This window comes from Orcinus orca, chromosome 5 (genome assembly GCF_937001465.1).
Source record: "Orcinus orca chromosome 5, mOrcOrc1.1, whole genome shotgun sequence".
Taxonomy (NCBI): Eukaryota; Metazoa; Chordata; class Mammalia; order Artiodactyla; family Delphinidae; genus Orcinus; species Orcinus orca.
Window position 1 is genome coordinate 110048594 of NC_064563.1, and position 21607 is coordinate 110070200.

The following is a 21607-nucleotide window of genomic DNA, read 5'->3' on the forward strand; positions in this document are numbered from 1 at the left end:
CAGGCTCAGCGGCCATGGCTCACGGGTTCAGCCGCTCCGCGGCATGTGGGATCTTCCCGAACCGGGGCACGAACCCGTGTCCCGTGCATCGGCAGGCCGACTCTCAACCACTGTGCCACCAGGGAAGCCCAGTTATCTCACCTTTAAAGGGAAATACCATCTACCTCTAAGAATGTTTATGATGATTTAAATAGGTAATATGTGGCAAACAGTCCTCATCAAATTTTTTCCTGAATCTGGTGGTATAGGCAGGGAAGAAGAATAACACAAACAAGTTTTCATCTATCTTAAAGAAAGGAATTCAGAATTATTTGGTTAGCATGAAAAATTAATAGAAGAAATTAAAGTTAGATATTAAAAGCTGCTTGATGTTTTGTTTCAAAAATAAGTATATTATGAATATCTTCTAACTAATTACTAAGTTCTAATAAGCTATATACTATATAAATAAAATGTAAAAGAATAACAATAAAAATAATCTTATAGTGATGTACACCATATTACAATTCAGCTACTATAGCACTAAATATAAACCTGCTAATTTCCTTTAGCATAGATGACAACAAGAATAAAACTGAAGAATATATAAAATGTCATAGGAATGTTAAACTATAAAATCAACGCTATGGATTCTGAGATAGCCAACATCTCCTTGACAAGATAGAATGAACATGAACAAAAAGAAATGCAAATTTCCAGGAGCCAACCCTAACCAGGCCACTCAGTGTGCCAAATGGGATGTTGGTGTTCTTTGAGAGAAAACATGTATCCAATTTCATGACAATCTGTCAACATATGTGGACATGGGAGTCTGGGGCGAGGAAATCTTTGAATTACTAGGAGGAGAAGAATTGCTATGATCTCAGGCTCAGCCAGCAAGCTACCTTCAGTCAACTTGCTTCCCATGAAGGTTGCCTACAGGGAGAGAATGTGCTGGTATGCAAGCTGCAACTATTTCTTTCACTTAGCTCTTAGATTTATCATTTAAATTCATAAATTAGCATTCTGCTTTTTACCTGTCATCCTTGCCTCATTGGCATTTGTTATTCTAATAAACTGTCACAAAGACAAGGTTAGGTTTAATATCCAGAAGATTGAGGGCTGAGTCCTTTATCACACCAGCCTAACTTCCCCAAGATTCTCCCTCAACCACCCACATTTATTTTTAAAACAAACATAAATATATATAATATGTATATTATATACATAACAAATCTCAATTATTGTACTTTTCAATGTTAATCATCTATTGTTGATATATCTTTATAATCAAAAGACCAACTACTTGGTTCAAGTCAACTTTGATAGCAAATACAAGAAATAAAAAAGATTATTATTTTGGTGAAGTGATTAAAATAGGTAAACCATGTTATGCTATAATAGTAACAGATATGGTAAATCAGAAAACATAAACATGATATAGTTCATATTTAGAAAATTAGCTGATGTAATATATTGGAGAAGAGGAAGATCATTGAAAGGAGACCAATCAGGAGATGGTTAAGAGTAATAAGGACGTAATCGTTAGTAGAGATGCATGGAGAGAAGAATTGTATTTAGGAAACTCTTAGTATGTGTTTTAGATTGCAAGTACAAAAGCATCCTGGTAGATTAAGCAGAAAAGGAGTTTACTGAAAGGATATTGGGTAGCTCAAAAAACTGAGAAAGCTAGATAACTTTTATCAGGTTCCCAGCTGAGCTTTCAGTAACAAGGATACAATCCTAGCTACCAAAGTGACCTGATGAGAAAACATTCCTTTTCCACCAAAACCACTGATGGTGATGATATGCAGCTAGCATCATTGCCATGAACTAGAGTTTAATGCCACTATTACTTCTTTTCCAGGATCTTAATCTTACACGATCATTGTCAGGCACCTCTGGCATCACCCCTAGCCAACACAGTGGATTCTGTATTGAAACTCCTTCCTTAGTTTGCTTATTTTTGAATTAGACCTTCAAGTCTATTTGCTACAGATCAGATCCTAGACACCAGCATATGGTAATAGGTTTATCAATATTGGGGTTTTTTTCAAGGCAACCACAAATATAGTTTTCTTCCTATAAACCTGTAAGGAAAACACACAATATTGATAATAAAAAATATAAGCTAAGAAAACATAATTTCTTACATAAGAATTAAGTATAGTGTATATAAACTGAATCTAAATGCTTCTGATTGAATAATATTTTTCATACCTAGGAATGCCTAATCCTGAACAAAACAAGGAAAACACTAATATAATATTCAGCAACATCCAGTTATCAAAGTAATATATTCCATAATTATTATTTCATAATGCTTATTTTTAATTCATCTATTAGTTATAAAACAAAACAAAACCCAACAAAATCACCTTAACTTTCTAAATTTATGAAATCTCTCTTTTTCAATCTCAGAAGTTGTACTTTAAAAAAAATAATTCTTACTCTTTAGTGGAAGTCAGTTCAAGGGTTCAGAAAGTGTCCTGTGGAATTCTTCAGTCTTGTTGCTGCATTTCCCATTGCAGTGCTTTTTGAACATGTTAAAGTGATGTAATAATCTCTCTGCTTCACATCCCTGACCCTCTACTTTGGCTGGACCCTTCACCTTGGTGATAATGTGCCCATCTCCCCAGACACCTAGCTGACCTCACAGCAGTTTAAAGTTCGTCATAATGCAAGGTCTCTGGTATCTGCCAGAACTTTTCCATAATCATCAAAAATACTTGTGTCGGGCTTCCCTGGTGGTGCAGTGGTTGAGAGTCTGCCTGCCGATGCAGGGGACACGGGTTCATGCCCCGGTCCGGGAAGATCCCACATGCCATGGAGCGGCTAGGCCTGTGAGCCATGGCCGCTGAGCCTGCGCGTCTGAAGCCAGTGCTCCACCGCGGGAGAGGCCACAGCGGTGAGAGGCCCGCGTACTACAAAAAAAACAAAACGAAACAAAACAAAACTTATGTAAATTAACCCAGATCTGGACCTTATATTACAAATAAATGAATTAAAAAGCACTCTGCCAAGTAAATTATTTTATGTTATAATTCAAGTATAAGAACTAGTCCTTGAAAAACTTGAAATTTCAATGCTTGGGAATCAGCTCTGTCAGTTTTACAGGTTAAAAACGGGCAACCTATATTTCAGTACTGGGACTAATATGCCTTTGTTAGGGCCTGGCATCACCATATGCTGGTGATGTTAGAGATTGAAAAAAGTATCTGCAAAAGATAATGGGAGGAGAAACCCACATGACTGATAGGTGACAATTTTAAAAAAGATATCTTGAAAAATTCTTGCATCTTAAATGATAAATTTCTCATGGTGTTAAAGGGAAAAAGAAGTATATCAAGTATATTAAATTTAACTTAAAATGATTAAATAATCAAGTTTTTGTAATATTTTGTAACCTGAGATGTTTGCAGCAGCTGTTAGAAAGCAATGAGGTCATTTTTTAAAGTTCAGTCTAAAAGAAACAAAGGAAAAAAAATAAAAACACACAAAATAGAACAGATGTAGACATATTGAAATAGATATGCTAAGAAGTAGAATGCTCAAAAAACCAAATGCTATCTTTTCCACTAGAAGTGAAGTCTAATTTCTTAGATTACTTTTTAGTATTTCTTTTTATTTAACTTTCAAAATTTCACACACTTAGTATTTAAAAATCAGTCAGTACTATAAGGATAACCCCATTGTTATCTTCAGAGAGTAGGTTGAATTTAACTGCTGAGTTCACTACACTATCCACAAAATAGAGTGCTTTTTCTTCCCATAGATAGCTCACCTAGATAGGTTCCTTATTCACTTCAAAATGGTTAGCTTCAAAAGGATTGCCTTGAGTTAACCTGCAAATGTGAGTGATAGTTTCAAGGTGCAATTCAAGATTTAATACAATTAATTAATCATTGAAATAATGGAGGTGTCCATAGAATATCAATTAATCACTTTTAAGAAATGTTCTGTCTCTCACTCAAAATACCAATTTTAATGGGTGTATTTAAGTTACATTTAACACACAATTTAAAGTGATTATTAAATCAAAGAATAAGGTATATGAGTTCCCTCAGAGAGTGAGGGGAAAATAAGTTGATTTATCAAATAAAGTGCTAGAATTTCTCCCTGAGTTTTGCTCCAGGAAGCAAATGAATTCTCTTAATTTAGTTATTGTTATCAACTTATTAGGAAGCTGACAATCAGATTGAATCACTCTAAGAAGTGAATGGGTGAGATCTCTACCCACTGCCCCAAGGATTTTTGCATTTTCAGTGGATAATTTTTTAAATGGTGAAATGAAAGCAGAAATCAAATCATGACAAGGAGGCATTTTTGAACTAGGATAGATTTTTTTAGACTGTTAAATCTTACTTAACAATCTCAAATTCTAATTAGTCTGTTTGGGCTGCTATGACAGAATACTGTAGACTGGGTGGCTTATGAAATAGAAATTTATTTTCCACAGTTCTGGAGGCTGGGAAGTCCAAGATCAAAGGACCAGTAGATTCTGTGCCTGGGGAAAGCCCACTTCCTGTTTCATCTAAGGCAGTCTTCTTGCTATAACCTCACATGGCAGAAGGTTCAAGGGAGATTGCTAGGGTCTCCTTTAGAAGGACACCGACCTCATTTATGAGAGCTCAGTCTTCATGACTGAATCACCTTTCAAAGCCCTCACATCCTAATACTATCACATTGGGAAAAGGTTTCAACATATGAAGTTGAGGGGTACACAAGTTTCCAATCTGTAGCAATTCTATTTTCAGATTACTCCTGCTCTTGGTAGGACTTCTTTGTTCACATGTTCTTTTTATATGTATATATAGGAAAACTTGGCTTTAGGAAAATTTTCTGAAGCCATAGAGAATTTGGGAGAATGAGGAAAGTCCTTCTATTATAAACAAGTCATAGATTATTATCTGGGTCAATTTCTGCTTTTTAAATAAAAAGAAAAACACAATTTTGTTAAAGGTTTGCATTTTAACCTGTACATTTGGAAATAAATAGTTCATATCTTATTTAATTTGACACTTACCCTGATGACTAGGTAAATGGAAATATTTCTTCTCTTTGTCCTACACTCTTTCATTTCATTACATGATACTGATGACAAGCTTTTCACCTAGATTGCAGCTAGCAGGCTTGAGCATCGCCTGCCAGAAGTGATTAATACCAATCAAACAGAGTTCGTTCCATGGAAAGACTGGCAGTAAACTTTTGTCATCTTCTTAAGGCATTAAAGTTCCAGATTGGCTCTGTGCTTGAGATAAACAGGATATAAATGCATTTGCTCCAATGTTCCCCTTGTTATCGCATTTATTGAGCCTATTTTCCCAAGCAATGAAAGTAACTGTGCCCACTCTTTCCAATGGTCTTCAAGCTTAAATGGCATACCTTTAAAATCTTTCAGTAATAATTATAATGTCCAAATCTTAAATTAGGGAGAAACTAGTTAACACCCAATAAGACAAAATGTCTCCCTCAAACTCTTTCTGAGATCTCTTCTTAGATAATGAAATATAAATCAGATGTTACCAACCTCACATGTTGAGGCATTTGTTTATGTTTCCCTGCTGTTGCCTTTTAGCATAAAACAAGTGCACTGTACTATTTTGTATCTCTCTGGTGGGGCAGGGGGAGGGGAGATGCAAGAAGGGTACAGGCCAATACTACCAATCCTTTCTGTTTCAAGGGGTGAAAACAAGTAGCTGAGATAGACCCAGAGGGGACAGAATGATAGCAATGAGCAAAGCAAGAATGTAACATTTGCTAATCTCTTACTGCTGCCCCGTCTCACCTACACACCTGCCCTGCGCCACTAGCACTGACCTGTCCCAGCTCTAAATTCCTTAAAGTTCACACCCCTTCTCCCCTGATGTGCACCTTCCAAACCCAACCCTGTTTACTTCTATGTGATCATCCCTGGGTCTGGACATAATGTAGTTTATCTCTTCCTCTAATCTCTTTCCAGTCTATTGTTTTGTGTAAACTCTGTCAGGCTTTCTTCAAAACATTTCTCTTTTATTTTTAAGTGTCTCTGTTGCAGTTAAAAATAAACATTAAAATAAGACTTTCTGATATATTAACTTAAAATATCCTCAAGACAATGTGTTCCAGGCTTCTCACTGACTAGGGAAAGAGCATAGACAAGAAAAGAAAAGCACACATGGAGAACACACAACCATTACCTCATTGTTTGTCCTTTTCTTCACTTAGTAAACATTTATCCAGCATTTGCCTCAAGTGGCCAAGCCCTCAAGGGGCTCACTGACAAATGGACTAGACAGAACAAATAAATCAATCCTCACAATACCTTACATCAAAATAAGTGTATGTACACAGTGTATATCTAAGAGGCCCACAGAATGTGTTTAGAAGGACACCCAACTGTTAGAGAAGAACAAGAGTCAAGGAAGTTCCATCCAGCCCAGTGGAACTGAACAGTAGGTGCCAAGACAGAGGCATGAAGGAGCAGGATAAACATAGGGAATGAAAATTGGTTCAGTTTTCCCACTGATGACAGATGGTGAGTTGGGAACAGAGAGAAGAGTTTTGATCAGGAAGTGTCTTATTTGTCATGGTAAGACATTTGAACATTATCCAGAGTCAGTGAAATTATTTGTCATGATAAGACATTTGAACATTATCCAGAGTCAGTGAAACTATGATCAAATCTCAGAAAGATTTTAAGCAGGGAGTAATATAATTAGATTTACAAACCACAAGGTTAATCACTGTAACTTTAAAGGATGATTGGAGAGAAAAAAGAAAACAAAACAGGAGACAGGTAACTGTCTAAACTGTCTTATCTAAGAGAGAAATTATGAGAGCTTTAAGACAATGGAAGCAGACATTTTCAATTCAGGTTTTCAATACAGAAACCCAATCAACCCATATTTATATGTAATACTGTTGCTTTTCTGATTAGCTACTGCACAGATTTATGCAAGGTAGTCATCAGCAAATGTTATTTCTCTTTTGAAATTCCTACTCTGAAACACACAGTGGTTGTGGTGGTTGCAATTTGGGGAGAATATCCTCTTTCCCATGGCAGAGGTCATGTATTGACTAGTGCCACAGGAGCAAACCTGTCAATTAGTTAATAAATTCAATCTAAATCTTGTTTTATCCTTTGATGACCTTAAAATATGAAAATGCCTAAAAATTAGTTTTACCTAAAAATTCTGCTTTTGACTTGATAAATATAGCTTTAAGAAAACCATACTAAAAGGTAGCCAGAAAGTGCTATGTAACACAGTCCTTCAACCTAGACACATAAAATAATCTTAAAATCCAGTTATCCTCTTCAAATGGGCTTGGGATTCCTACTTGCTACAGAAGCCATAAACAGTTTCTTGCTAATCAGATTTTAGAAGAAGTCACAAGTAGAAAACTGTGAAGGTGGAAGGTCAGAGTTAGTACTTCAAGTACTTACTAAAAAGCATGTGTTGCCTGAAACTGTTTACTCAAGTCAGAACCTTTATTAACTGCATTCTTTTCTTCTGGAAGATAGGATTCAACTATAAATTATTTGGATAGGCTACCATCTCCACATTAATTTACCAAGGCTTTCATCCTCCCACACAGAAGTGTATTTCTTAATACAACTCAAAAGACATCAAGTATCTCATCCAACCTATTCGTCAACTCTAAATGGGATTTGACGTTAAGAGGTCAGCATTGCTTTTCCTCATAGATGACTAACAAATTTACAGAGACATAAGTTCACCGTTCTCACATGGATCACTGTGCAACAGACCGGTGTTTTTTGATTGTAGCAGTTAGGTTTCAGTTATTAAATGAAAGTGGAAACTCAGGCTGTGACAAATTGCTTGATGCCTAAACAATGATCCAGAGAGATACCCAGAAGGAAAGCCAACATATTTCCAGGTTTCAAGAGGAAAACTTGGCCAATAATAATAAAGTCACATAATTTTGGGAAATTTTATGAAATTCAAATATTAGAATAAATTAAACTGTGATTTAGTCTTAGCATTTCATTGATTTACATGAAATTCTTCTTTGAAATTATAATGCATTTCAATTTTTCTTAAAATGTTCACAAAGCTAACATTCATAGCATAAAAGTAAATATTTATACAATTATAGTTTATTTTGTCATTCTCTAACCTCTTAATTAAATTCAACAACTTAGGAGCATGGGAAATTAATTTCCTTTTTACTGGAGAAGCTAAGCAAATGAAGAGAAAAATCCATGTTCATTTCCAGTGAAAAGTTGATTCATAGTTTTATGGCTATATCTGTATTAAGTCATGCTTTCAAATGAAGAAATTACTCATGTATTCCAATGTGCCCAAATTCAGGCAAGTTTTGATTTAAGAAGAATGATTTAGAAATGGCTTGTTCATAGGAAAAATCAATAGTGGCATATTTTGTCACAAGTCAAAATTTCAGCTTTTGCTTCCTAATTCTGAGCAACTAACAAGTGACTGGTCTGGACAGGTGCCTTGTCTTATTTATGCATCCACCATGGTAATTGCACACCCTTTCTTCACTTAGACAGGTTTTCCATGCTTAAATATAGTAACTTCACCCCTCACTTCCACTTTATTGCTCTGACTTCATCTCCACAGTTGGAAAATGTGTTTTCATTATCTTTGGTCATACACCTAAAAGCATTTTCACTATTGAAAGCATAGATACTCATAGAATCAATGTTATAATGCTTGTTGAGTAGAGGTGAAAAAGCACTAAAGAATTCCCTTCCCCAATGCATAATTCATATAACAATTTAACAAAAGTGTATTAAGAACATAGTATATGCCAGATACTAGGGATAAGAATAGCAAGAAACAAAACAAAACTTCTAGAAATGTCCGTTCTATTAGGGGACAAAGACAACTAAATAATTACAATACAGCTGGTAGATACTATAGGTTACTTACTCAACATCCATTCTTCCCTTCCTGTTCTAAATAGAACTGTAATTTTCTTAAATTATCCATAAATCCTCCATGAAGTCAGGGATGCAGACTACGTATTCATTAGTCTAAGCCAGTGGTCCTCAATTGGTAGTGGATTTGCCCTCTAAGAGACACTCAGCAATGTCGTAGACACTGTTTGTTATTACAACCTGGGGGATGGCATCTGATGTACAGAGTCTAAGGATGTTACTAATACCTTACAATGCACAGAGCATAGAATTATCTAGTCTAAAATAACAGTACTGCCACCATTGAGAAACACTCGTCTAAACTGAGGTTAGTAACACTCTCCCTTCCTCATTTAGGAATACGGGCATGAGATAATAGTTTTCTTCTAGCAACTGCCATATGCCCAGTTGGTCTAATCAGAATAATAGGGAAAGGCTTTCTCTTTCATCCTTTAGACTTAAATATGGAGACATTTTGCTCTGTTATTTCTTGCAATTACCTTGGATTCCTTGAACAGTCAGAGAGAATGAAGCCAACACAAGGAAGCATGCAAAAACCTATTCTTTTGCTGAGAGAACTGGAACTTTGATAATAGCATACTTTGTGGGGTTTAATGTGAAATAATACACGTCCTCATTATTTGTTAGTGTGTGTCAGGTTTTCTGTTACCTGAATGAAAAGTTTCCTAAGCAAAGGTAATATTAATAAACATATGTATTTGTACCTAGAGGAGTACCAAGGAGAGACAGCTAGTAGAGCCTAGAAAAGCCTGAAATGGGCTCTCCAAAGAGGAGGTGTCTAACTTACTCCCAATCAGCCAGATAAGCATGTAGTACAGGAAAGATATTACAGAGAAAGTGAGCAGCCTGTACAAAAGTCTGAAAATAAGAGAGGACATGGCACACTAAGGGAACTAGAACCATGGATGGATGGAATGGAGAATTCATGGGTTATGGGTGAGGGAGTGACAAGAGGATGACCCTCAAGAGTTGGCTGGAGACGATTCTGTAGAATTGTGTGCCAAGCCAAAGAGCTCAAACATATTATTGAGGCCATAGGGAGCCATGGAAAGATTCTAAGCCTTAGAGAGTTATAGGGTCACATACGCCTTGTTGAGAAATTGCTATAACCATGCAGAGAAGACTAGAATGGAGAGAGAAAAATAAAGGAACCAGCCTTATTAGGAAATGTTACAGTAACCTAATAACAGGTGTTAGAAGCTGAACCTAAAATGATGACGGGGTAGACATAGGGGAAAAAGAATATTAAACTATTAAACAATTGATTAGACAAGATTCACTGATTCAATTGATTAGACAAGATTCATTTCTAGGAGGTAGAAATGAGGGAAAGGAAAAGATTAACAATGATAATGAGAATCATGATCCACGACACTTAATAGAAGTGGTACACTCACTCACTGTGGAGTGCAAGAGTGCCAAGAGGCGAGGAAGGTGATGGCTTAAGCGGTTCATCTATTGAGGCTGAGGCAGAGTTAAACAGCTCTGTGTCAGGACCCTAGAGATTCATAGTGACATTCCTGCAGGAGCTAGAGGATGAGTGATAACCACTGTCATGTCTTATGGTCAGAAAAATGTTGTGGTAGAGAGAATAATGCTCCCCCATAAAAATGTCCATATCCTAACCCCTGGGATCTGTGAATGTTAGAGTTCTCGAGAGAAACAGAACCAATAGAATGTGTGTGTGTGTGTGTGTGTGTGTGTGTGTGTGTGTGTGTGTAGACAGAGGGTGAGAGAGAGATTGATTACAAGGAATAGGCTCATGCAATAATGGAGACGGACAAGTCCCAAGATCTGCGGAGTAAGTTGGCAAGCTGGAAACCAGCAGAGCCAATGGTTTACTTCCAGTTTGAGCTGAAGGCCTGAGAGTCAGAAGAAGCGATGGTGTAGTTCCAGGTTCCACTTCAGAGGGTGGCTGACTCAAGAACCAGGAAGAGCTGATGTTTCAGTTTAACCAAACATTTGGGCACCCGGTGGCCCAGTCAAGTTGATGCATACAATTAACCATCCCAGTAACCTTACATAGCAAAAGAGGTTTTCAGATATAATTAAGTTAGAACCTTGAGATAGCAAGATTATCCTGGATCATGTAGTGAACCCAATATAACTGCAAGAGTTCTTGTAAGAGGGAGGCAAAAGGGTCAAAGTTAGAGAAGAGATGTGACAACAGAAGCAGAGTTTGGAATGATGTGCTTTGAAGGTAGAGGAGGAGGTCAGGAGCCAAGCAAAGCAGACAGGTTGTAGCAGTTGAAAAAGGCAAGGAAACTGATTATCCCCTAGAACCTACAGAAGAAAATGGAAGAAAGAACCCTACTGATCCTTAATTTTAGGACTTCTGACCTCTAAAACTGTAAGAAAATGAATTTGTGTTGTTTTCAGTCACTAAGTTTGTTGTAGTTTGTTACATCAGCCATATGAAACTAATGTATGTATTGAGCATTTGGATGGAATAGTCAACAGGAAAAATATGCAACATACATATTTCTACAACTAAAGCTAACTTAATCACATTTGCAAGTACGTTTGCTGAATTTGAGGGAAAGGGAATTTATAAACAACTTGCCTGTATTCTCTCACTTAATACAACAATCTCTTGAGTTAGGACTGTAATTTTCTCTATTCCATAGATGTTAAACTGAAACAGAGAAGTTAAGGAGTTGACACAAAGTCACATGGTTACCAGAAATGGAATCTTCAGGAAGAATGGAAAACTATTTTTCTTATGGTTTTTAGAGTATTGAGGCGAGGATACGTTCACATATTCCTTTTAGTTTATGATCTTGGTCTCCTGCTAACATACTGTATTACAACTGTGTGATGAAGGAGAAAGCAGTACCCAAGGGATTTCCAATGCACAGTCTAGGGTTGGCAAGGCTTAAGGTCAAGACATATAGTATTAGACAAGTTGCATTCTTCCAAAGTTGCTGCCTTTCTGCTGTTGTAAGATTTGATTCAAATGTTCTGTCTTTTTTTGAATTTTCTCCTACTCCTACACATTTTATTGTGAATATAGTGTTAATATGTGACTTTAATTTGCAAATTATAGATAATTAAATTTTAATACCTTTGTGTTGCTTGATTTTTAAGTGAAATGTCAGTTACTCCTGCATTTATTTACTATATTTAATTACTGATTTCTAAAATAAACAACTTTGCATGAGATCTGAGTGTAATCAGATTACGACTGCATTCAGATTACTTATATTTGTTTGTGTTGTAATACATACAACCATCAGTCACTGATGCATATCCATAAGATTTCTGATTATGAAAGAGCTCTAACCATAAAATAGCATATGAGTTTTTGTTTTATGTAATCTACAGAATGCTTACTTTTTTCCATCTTGTTCAATAAATTCTACAAAAGAGATGCCTCCCCCGCCTTTAAAATGTAAAGAATTTTTATACTGTATGCTGCATATTTTTTGAAACCAAATTTGTTTAAATAGTGTAATTTGTATGATTATGTTCAAATGTGACAATCAATGATCCAACAGGGCTGAAAGACTTTTTTTTAAAGTCCAAATAGCAAATGTTTTTGGTTTTGTGGTCCTTCTGATCTCGATCACAGCTATTCAATTCTGCATGAAAGCAGCCATTGACAGATAATACATAAACCAAATGGGCACGGTTGTGTTCTAATAAAACTTTATTTCCAAAAATGGATTACAGGACATATTTGTTCTGTTGGCCATAGCCAGCCTATCTCTGTGTTGCAGAACCTCAGATAAAATTGACAGGGCAGATATTGTGGTTGGTTGTGTGTTGGGGGGAGCGGAGCTGGGTAGGGAGCTGGGGGCAAGGGTGGGGGAGGGGGTTAGGTAAGGTTGAGTGGTGGGACTTTTTCACCCTGTTTGTTGTCTAGTTGTCTCCTGAAAGACATTTTTGTTTCTGAGTGTTCCATGTTGTTTCTCTCCCTGATCCAGTAAGGGCAATGAAAATCAATCAATCAAAATCATAAAAAATGAATATAATTAAGAATCCTCAATAATTAGGAGACTGCTAAGATTTTAGAAACTCAAAATTTGGAATAAAGAGCCCTCTTTTTCCCCTCCATTTTCATGCAATCTTGCCTAAATCGTTCTGCCCTACATTCCAAATTGCAAATTATATTTTTTATTGCAGTAACTAGGACTTCCAAATGAATTTATGTTTACCTTTCCTCGTAGGGAAAATGACTGACTACAACTGCATAGGCATTGTACACCGACTCTTAAGGAAGAAAGAATGAGAGAACCACATTCCATTTTATGCTAAGGACTAAAGCCCTAACTGTCCTGTTACACAGTCACTCTACAATTGAGCTCTCAACTGGACAGAATTGAGAGAATGCTATTGGGGCTCTCTAGTAAACAATAGAAAGGGTGGAATGTAAAGCAGCAACAAGACCATCTTTGCAGTATATCATTCCTTCAGTCCTCCCAGGCTATCATCTTAATTATGAGGCCCATAGAAACAGTCACTACAAGAAGATGCAACAATATTTAGCCTCAGCACCACCACTTGCAAACGATTTCAGAAAACAGTTTTGTGCTCCATTTGTACATTTCTTTGACTAGAAAGTTGCTGTCTTAGCAATCTTTCTAGCTCTGATAGAAAAATATCATATCAATTATAAGTATAAACATAATTGAGACATATTATTACAAAATAAAACTGTAAAACTTCTAAAAGTAAATCCAGTATAGAATGGACCTACTGTTTAAAAAGAAAGAAGGGGAAAAAGAAAGATTAATGGATATGGGCTCCCATGGAATGAGGGCTCTCAAGCATTTAGCGTGAAATTGGTATTCTGCCATTAAAAAAGAGAGACATTTTAGAGACCTTTTCAGTTATAAGCGGAGGTACTGAAAAAAATTTTTTGAGGGAAGTGGAGGAGAGGGTAACTATAACAAAGAGTTATTGGATATCTTGTTATTCTCACCTGATTTAAAAAACACATTAATTTCTGTCAATGAGTGTGTTATAGAAATTTTAACAGAGGCACCTGTCATATACTTACTATTATTACCTCAGAGGACTATCTCCCTACTACTTGCACAACTTGTTACGAATTTTCCATTAAATAAAATATTGGGAGAAAACTTCATTAAATCACATTAAAATTAAAAGCTGCAAAAATATATACCTTTATCTGGTAGAAAATGTTTAATGTGTTGCCTAGTACATGGTAGATACTCCAAAAAACTGAGCTTCTAGTAGAGAGACAGACTATTTATGTGAACATTTGTTTGGGCTGGGAGTCAGGGCACATTCAATCTCTGCCATGGTTGGGACTTCTAAAATCTCTGTGTCTAAGATTTTTATTTTCTCTTCAAAGAATATGGTTTTCATTAGATGATCTTGTTACTAGATATTGTTGCATTGCTTTCTATTTCTCCTGTCATACTGGAACTTCTCTACATTTTGAGGATGCTATGGACTGAATTGTGTCAACCCAAAATTCATATGTTGAATCCCTAACCCCAATGTGATGCTATTTGGAGATGTAAGTTTCAGGAGGTAATTAGGTTTAGATGAAATCCTGAGAGTGGGGTGCTCATGATGAGATTAGTGCCCTTATAAGCAGAGACCAAGGAGCTTGCTCTCTCTCTCTCTCTTCCCCTGCCTTCTGAAGAAGAAGACAGCCTTCTGCAAGCCAATAAGAGGACCCTCACTCGGAACCTAACCAGCTGTAACCATGATCTTGGACTTCTCAGACTCCAGAACTGTGAGAAATAAATGTCTGTTGCTTAAGCCACCCATTTGTGGTATTTTGTTAAAGCAGCATGAGCTAAGATAGGGGAACCCACTTCTGCCCCACGTTCAGGACAGATTATAAATGTGAGTTTCAGCTTCATCCCTTGTGGTGGGCATAAGACTCAGTCCTAAGCCTGTCAGTAAATATATTCCTCCAGTGTAATCAGAGCTTCTCTCAGGTATTCTCATGCAAATTCAATGACATTTCTTATGCTTTTTAACCTGAAAGAATGTAGTTTCAAGAGCTGAAAAAGCTATCTTGAAACCATGATGAGAAAGCTGGATTAAAAATAGAGTCAACGCTACAGAAGACTTTCAGGAACAGGGGGAGGGGGGAGAGAGAGAAGGGAGAAAGTGTCTTGATGATATTGTTACTTTAGGGTAATTCACCCATTGCCAAGAAATTAATAGGTAGTATATGAAATAGCAGAAAATAGGGAGATAAGTTAGAAAATTACTCAGAATCTGTTAAGATTTTAATCTTATAGCTTTGGTTTTGTGACTTCAGTGTCTGGCATATAGTTAGTATTCAATTCATGTTTCTGGTTTGCAAAAACTAATTATTGAATTATTAATTACTGGGATCCTCAGCTCAGGGAACCAAGAATGATGCTGTATATCCCTAATGAAAGATCTCATTTATCAATTATTGTTTATAAACCAATAATTTAAACCCCAAGATTTAAAACAACCAACATTTTACTGGTTTATTATTCTGTATGTCAGCAATTTGTACTATATTCAGGTAGATATTTTTTTCTGCAATCATTTGGAGTTTGACTTGGAGGCTCTTTGTTCTAAGGGGCCCTTGCTGGAACGGTTCATCTACTCCAGGTGATCATAACTTCCAGCAGGCTAGTTGCATTAGTTTGCTAGGGCTGCCATAACAAAGGACCACAGACTGGGAAGCTTAAACATCAGAACTTCATTTTCTCACAGTTCTGGAGACTAGAAACCCAAGATCAAGGTGTTAGCAGGTTTGGTTTCTCCTGAGGTCTCTCTCATTGGCTTACAGATAGCCGTCTTCTCCCTGTCACCTTACCTGGCCTTTCCTCTGTGCAAGTGCATCCCTGGTGTCTATTTTTATGTGTCCAAATTTCTTCTTCTCATAAAGATACCAGTCAGATTGGATGAAGGCCCACCCACAGGATGTCATTTCACCCTAATTACCTCTCTAAAAACCTTATCTCCAATTGCAGTCACAATCTGAGGTACTGGGAGTTAGGACTTTAACATATGAATTGGAGATGTGAGGAGAGACAAAATTCAGCACACTGCACCAGCCAGAGCTCCTTCAGTGATGATACCACTTCCTAAGAGAGCAAGATGTACTGCTTCTTTAGGCTTTGGTTTAGAATCCATGTACTTCCGCTGCACTCTGTTGTTCAGAGCAAAACACACGACACTTCTAGAATCAAGGGTGGAGAAATGTAAGTAACGGCAAAAGGATGTATGTTGGAAAGGCTTGTTCTAGCCATCTTTGAAAATGATCGCTAATGAAAATACTAATAAAAATACCAATTTTTAAGGAATTCTGAAGGAACTTTGGTGTAACACAGCCATGAAGAAAAATAAATTTTAGTAGATATAACAGTTAAAACTGAGTAATAACAAGGAAAATACTTTCTCAGGAGATCCAAACTTCATATTCCACCTCAGTTAAGTCGTTAATTTGTACCCCTGTAGATAATGCTCAAAACCATGTTTGGAGAAATGTACTATTATTAATTTTATTTTGGAAATAGAGAAATTCAGCTTTGTTGTGATTAAATAACTTGTTAATCATAGTTTTAGGATTGTTAATTTATAAACTGAACTATTAGGTAATTGATTAAGATCACTATATTTATGAGCTATTTAGCCTTAATTTCAGGGGTTCCAATAATAAGGAACTTTATTTTTTTGATATCTGTAAAGTTCATCTAAGACAGATCAATACAGATTATACTATGATTAATAACACCTTACTTGTTCTACCTTGCATTTATCATCTATCTCATTTTAAGGAGAGGATTTATCTTCACGTATCTAGGGATTTTTTTTTTAAGAGACAGTCAAATGTTAGGCTCAATTTCCATGGAGTTTGCAATATCATAGATTGTAGCACAAGTGACCTTGAAATGTAACATTCTGAGCCACTCAGTGATTATTTGTGCAAGAGCAAACTTTTTAAGCATACTTTAAAATTTTTGAACATAGAACTCTTGCTAAAGGAATTGCTTTGAAGAAATAATATTGCTATAAAAATTTTATTAGATTAAATTAATATAATTCAAAATTGAAAATTAAGTTATTTAAGGAAATGTGCATAAAGGCCATGAAACTGCAGGATGATATAACTTAGAACAATTTTAAAAGAAAATCACAATTAATTTAACAATGATTTAGTATTTTTCATGTATCAAACCAGCAAAATATTTTAAAAGAATATCACTAAATGCTGATAAGTATGATATTATATTATAAATGCAAATCAACAAGCTGTTTTAGAAAGCAGTTTGACAGTATATACCAGAAAGTATGTGACCCAGTAATGACACAACTATCAAAGGTCCCTAAGGAGATAAAAGTAACCAAAACAAACAACAAACACAGAAACTCAAACACACACACATGCTCACATGCACACACACACCTTTTTCACAAGGATGTCTATCAATTTATAATTCTTAATAGTAAAACAAAAAAACTTAAAATTTTCAATAATAAGGTATTAAGTGAATTATGTTATATATATATGTATATATATATACATATATACACACAATGATCAAGGTTAAGGAAAGAAAAAGAAAATATTATCCATGGAAAACAAAGCTGGAAGAAAATCTAGAAAAGTTATGCTAGTGAATGGACTTCAGGTAATGAGTGTATCATCTATCTACCTTGCTGTATTTTCTATAATAAAATATATTTCTTTCATAATGGGAAAATATATAATAAGCTGTGTACATTATTGGATTTTAAAAAAGAGCATTTAACCTCCTTTTTTGTTATTACTTCTCCATTGTGAGTTATCAATTCACTACTAAATGCACTATGCTTCTTAAGAAAAAAATGTATATATTTTTTAAAAGTTGAGGAAAACATCAGTGATTATAAATATTTGTATTATTACTAATACATTAAAACCTGGAATGTCATTAATTTTTCTCTGACTGTATTTTTCCAGGACAAATGTCAAATTGATTAATGTAGTGAACATCTACTGTAATTTATTGCGCAGCTCTGAAGAGCAGACCCAAGTAAGCTGACAAATTAGGAATAAAGTTTCACAAGAAGACCAATGGTATAAATTATGCTATTACCACTCACTGGACATCAATGCTTTAAGAAAAAAAGTTATACTTTTTGGGGTAAAGTCTAAAAAACTGTTTTATATAGTGATGGGTTGAAGACTATTCCTCCTTTGGAACAGAAATAATATAAAATAGCTAACTGGTGTCATCAAAGAACTTACTCCTATAACACAAACTAAATTGAATATTTTACTCATATAGATCCAGCCAAGATTTGCACCTGATTTCTAAATCCTTAGCCAGGAACTTGCACATACTGGTATAGTTCTTCAGAATTATGCTAACTTTATGAGTTTGCCTAAAATATGAAATCTTATATATGAATACAAAAAGGGAGAAAATTACAAATTTCACCCTGAGAAACTATTCAGGTTCTTTTGAGGATTTATAGATTTATAGAATTTTCATTTGGGAAGGGAGATTGGAGGTAATGCAATTCACTGGATTATCAGGGGTTTTTTTCCCCTGCAGTTTCTTTGTTCAAATGAAACTACAACAAGAAGCCTAAATTTAAGAAACTAAATAAAATTATTATGATAGAAGTAGAGTGGGAAAACTTGTCCTCCCTCCTTCTCTGTCTCTCTCTGTCTCTTTCTGTTTCTCTCAGCATGGTTTTTAAAATACAGAAGTTCTAGTTTAACAGAAAAGAGACTTGGTAATGGGGAAATCAACTCCTTATACTTGTTCAATGACTTAAAATTTTCAAATAATTGTATCATATTCAAAACAACTCAGAGTTTCTTCTCTCGCCTTTTTTTTAAAAAAATCATATACCCATATCTCAAGGATGTTAACTTTGGATTCCAAATAGGGTATCCTCATTATGCCAAGTTAAGTCTGGCCTTGGCACTGTGTTAGATTTTATCAGATTTTTATGACCTTATTGTTAGAGATTCTATGTCTTATGTCAGTGTGGAGAATATTGCTGTTTGCGTGCCCATATACATTCTCTCTTCCTTTCTGCTCACAGAAGCCCATTATTATTATTATTTCTATCCTCTGCAAGGCCATGAGCTCAAGAATGGTGACCCTATTTCCAGCCTCAGGAATGAACCATAATTGGTTCAATCTGATCAGCTTGGTCTTGTTCCTTTTGGCAGTGGATATTTTATATATTGTCGTGTGACCAAGTCCTGATCAATGTAACCTAAGGAAAACTCCACTGGTAAACTTCTGTGGGAGATTTTTCTCACTATAAGAGTGATGCACAGAAATGTATTCTCTCTTCTTCCCTGAATAATATTATGTCTGCATATGATACTGGTTCCACTGCAGCCATTTTGTCACCATGAAGAGAGACATACTGTAAAAGAGAGAAACATTGTCTTTATTTCATGTCATTGTAAACGACAGAAACAGAGGCTTAACCATATTTAAACTTTTACTTTTCCCACTCAACAAAAAATCTGAAAGGTATTGTTCATTGGCCTTGAGACAATAGCTCTAAGTATATCAAGAGCAAGATTTCTTAAATTCCCGTGGCTTTTCTCTATAAGTATAAGATGGCTGTTACAGTCCCAGCCAACAAATCTATGTCAAAAAAACAAATCTATGTCTCGTTCCAATCAGAAGAGGAAGGAGGAATGAAGAGGAGATGAAGTGACTGCATAAGACAATACACTTTCCTATAGGGGCAGTCTTCATGGGAAAAGATCTGGGAAAGTGAATTTTTTTTCTTCTCAGACTCTGTAGTAGAAGAAAGGAAGGAACTGGTGCTTGGCTGCTGAGTGAACTTATCTGTACCTTCCCTATGGAAGACAAAGGGAAAGATAGAAAAACCTAGATTCTTGATGACATTGTTGATCCATTGAATAAAATAATACAGGACAGGGGCTTCCCTGGTGACACAGTGGTTGAGAGTCCGCCTTCCGAAGCAAGGGACATGGGTTCATGCCCCGTTCCGGGAAGATCCCACATGCTGCGGAGCGGCTGGGCCCGTGATCCATGGCCGCTGAGCCTGTGTGTCCGGAGCCTGTGCTCCGCAACGGGAAAGGCCACAACAGTGAGAGGCCCACATACCACAAAACAAAAAACAACAACAAAAAAAAGCACAGGACAGCAGTTTCCAGACTTTGTGTTATATGAGAAAATGAAGGTCTCTACTATTTAAGATACTTGTAGTTTGGGGTTTTGTTGCTTTCACTTGAAAATATCTTAATTAATAGAGCCACATAAACATCGTACAAAATGAATTCTAAAGTCACATGTCAATAAAGGTCAAACTGATACTGTTTTTTTGAAGTCAGAAGAAATAAATATACCTAAAAGTTTTATGTTTCAATTTATATATATTCTTTCTTATTCTTAACTTTTAGAGAAACAGATTAGTCATCACTGCATAGACATCCCTTACTGACTTTTTATTTACTCTTTGTCTTCTACCATTAGAATATAATCCAAGAGCAGATACTGTTTCTGCTTTGTTCATTACTATGTGCACAATGTATTTCATACAGTACATAATAAACAGCCCCAAAAAAGAATACATTTATCCATTTAGTAGGATGTTTGGAAAATGTGCTTAAAACACAATTCAAGACTCCTTGTAATTAGTACAGCCTTTAACAATGTGATTTCTAGTACTTCTGAGGTCAACGATGTGGAAAAAAGGAAAAAAAAACCACCTTATTTGCAGATGTTGAGTAGTTGAGATGTTTGGGGAAATTAATTTTGTTTAAATAAATATGCTCCAAATAATAATTTAATCTTTGTATGAAGGAAAATGAGTCATTCTCTTTCTTTTAAATTAGCCATTGATTATGAGTTAATGAGAGCTTCAGATCAATATTCTCTGTACTCATAAAAGGAGGTCATAGAATCTTAGTATATAGGTCATCTAATCCAATTTCTTTCCCTTAATCAAGTTCTTATTAACACAGGGAAACTGAATATACAAACAAACAATGGCCAGATCATATATAACAATATAACTTTGACCCACAACCTGCAGCAACCTGCCCAGGAAACTTACTCCTTATATATAATCTAAAACACAGGAAGCCAGGCTGCTTGGATTGCTGTCTCTAGTGACAATCCAAGAAGCTAAACAATAACTTCTGTAACAATTGGTCCAGAATAGGCAGGAGTTGATTAATAACTAACAGCTTCCCCAGTTTTTATCCCTGCTTCCAATTTAGGACCAACCAGAGAAAGCCAAATATGCAGCCCAAACCAGTCATATAGGATGCCTACTTCTAGTTAGTCCACCTACAGCTTTCCCAGAGAAACAGCCTGCAGTCAGGGCATACCTTCAGTCTTCCTTTTTCTCACTGTAAAACTTTCCCACTCCTGTCTGCCTTTGAGTACCTGCCAAATGCAAGTAATGGTGGCTGACTGCTTTGCCATAGCAAGCTCAGAATAAACAGGCTTTGCTTTTCTCATTTGGTTGGTTTTTGTTTATGTCCACAGCATATATTGTCAAATATACTTCAACAGCTATACTACAAAACCAAATTTGTATTAAAATACTTAGAGTCTGTGTTGGATTTCCTTAAAAGAAATTCATAAAATAATTCAATAAAGATGATCATTAGAAAGTGATGCCTTGACCAGATGGACTACAGGAGTGTCAGTTTAATTAAAAAGTAAAAGTAATCTTTGTAAGATCTCCTGACCTATTTTAAGCATATTTATCAGTTAGAAAATAGAGCACTTTAATGTTTTCCTGAAATAATTCATTAAATAT

At 35.7% G+C, this 21607-nt stretch overlaps 1 long non-coding RNA gene across 2 annotated transcripts in view; it reads right to left on the reverse strand.

Moving 5' to 3' along the window:
• Positions 1 to 2479, reverse strand: part of LOC125964462 (uncharacterized) — a 79274-nt gene extending 76795 nt beyond the window's left edge. The window contains exon 1 of one of the 2 annotated variants that reach the window (XR_007477507.1): positions 2431 to 2479. This is a non-coding gene — a long non-coding RNA (uncharacterized LOC125964462). The remainder of the gene's footprint in view (positions 1 to 2430) is intronic. The other variant, XR_007477508.1, reaches the window with a different exon arrangement.
• Between the last annotated feature and the right edge of the window lie 19128 nt (positions 2480 to 21607).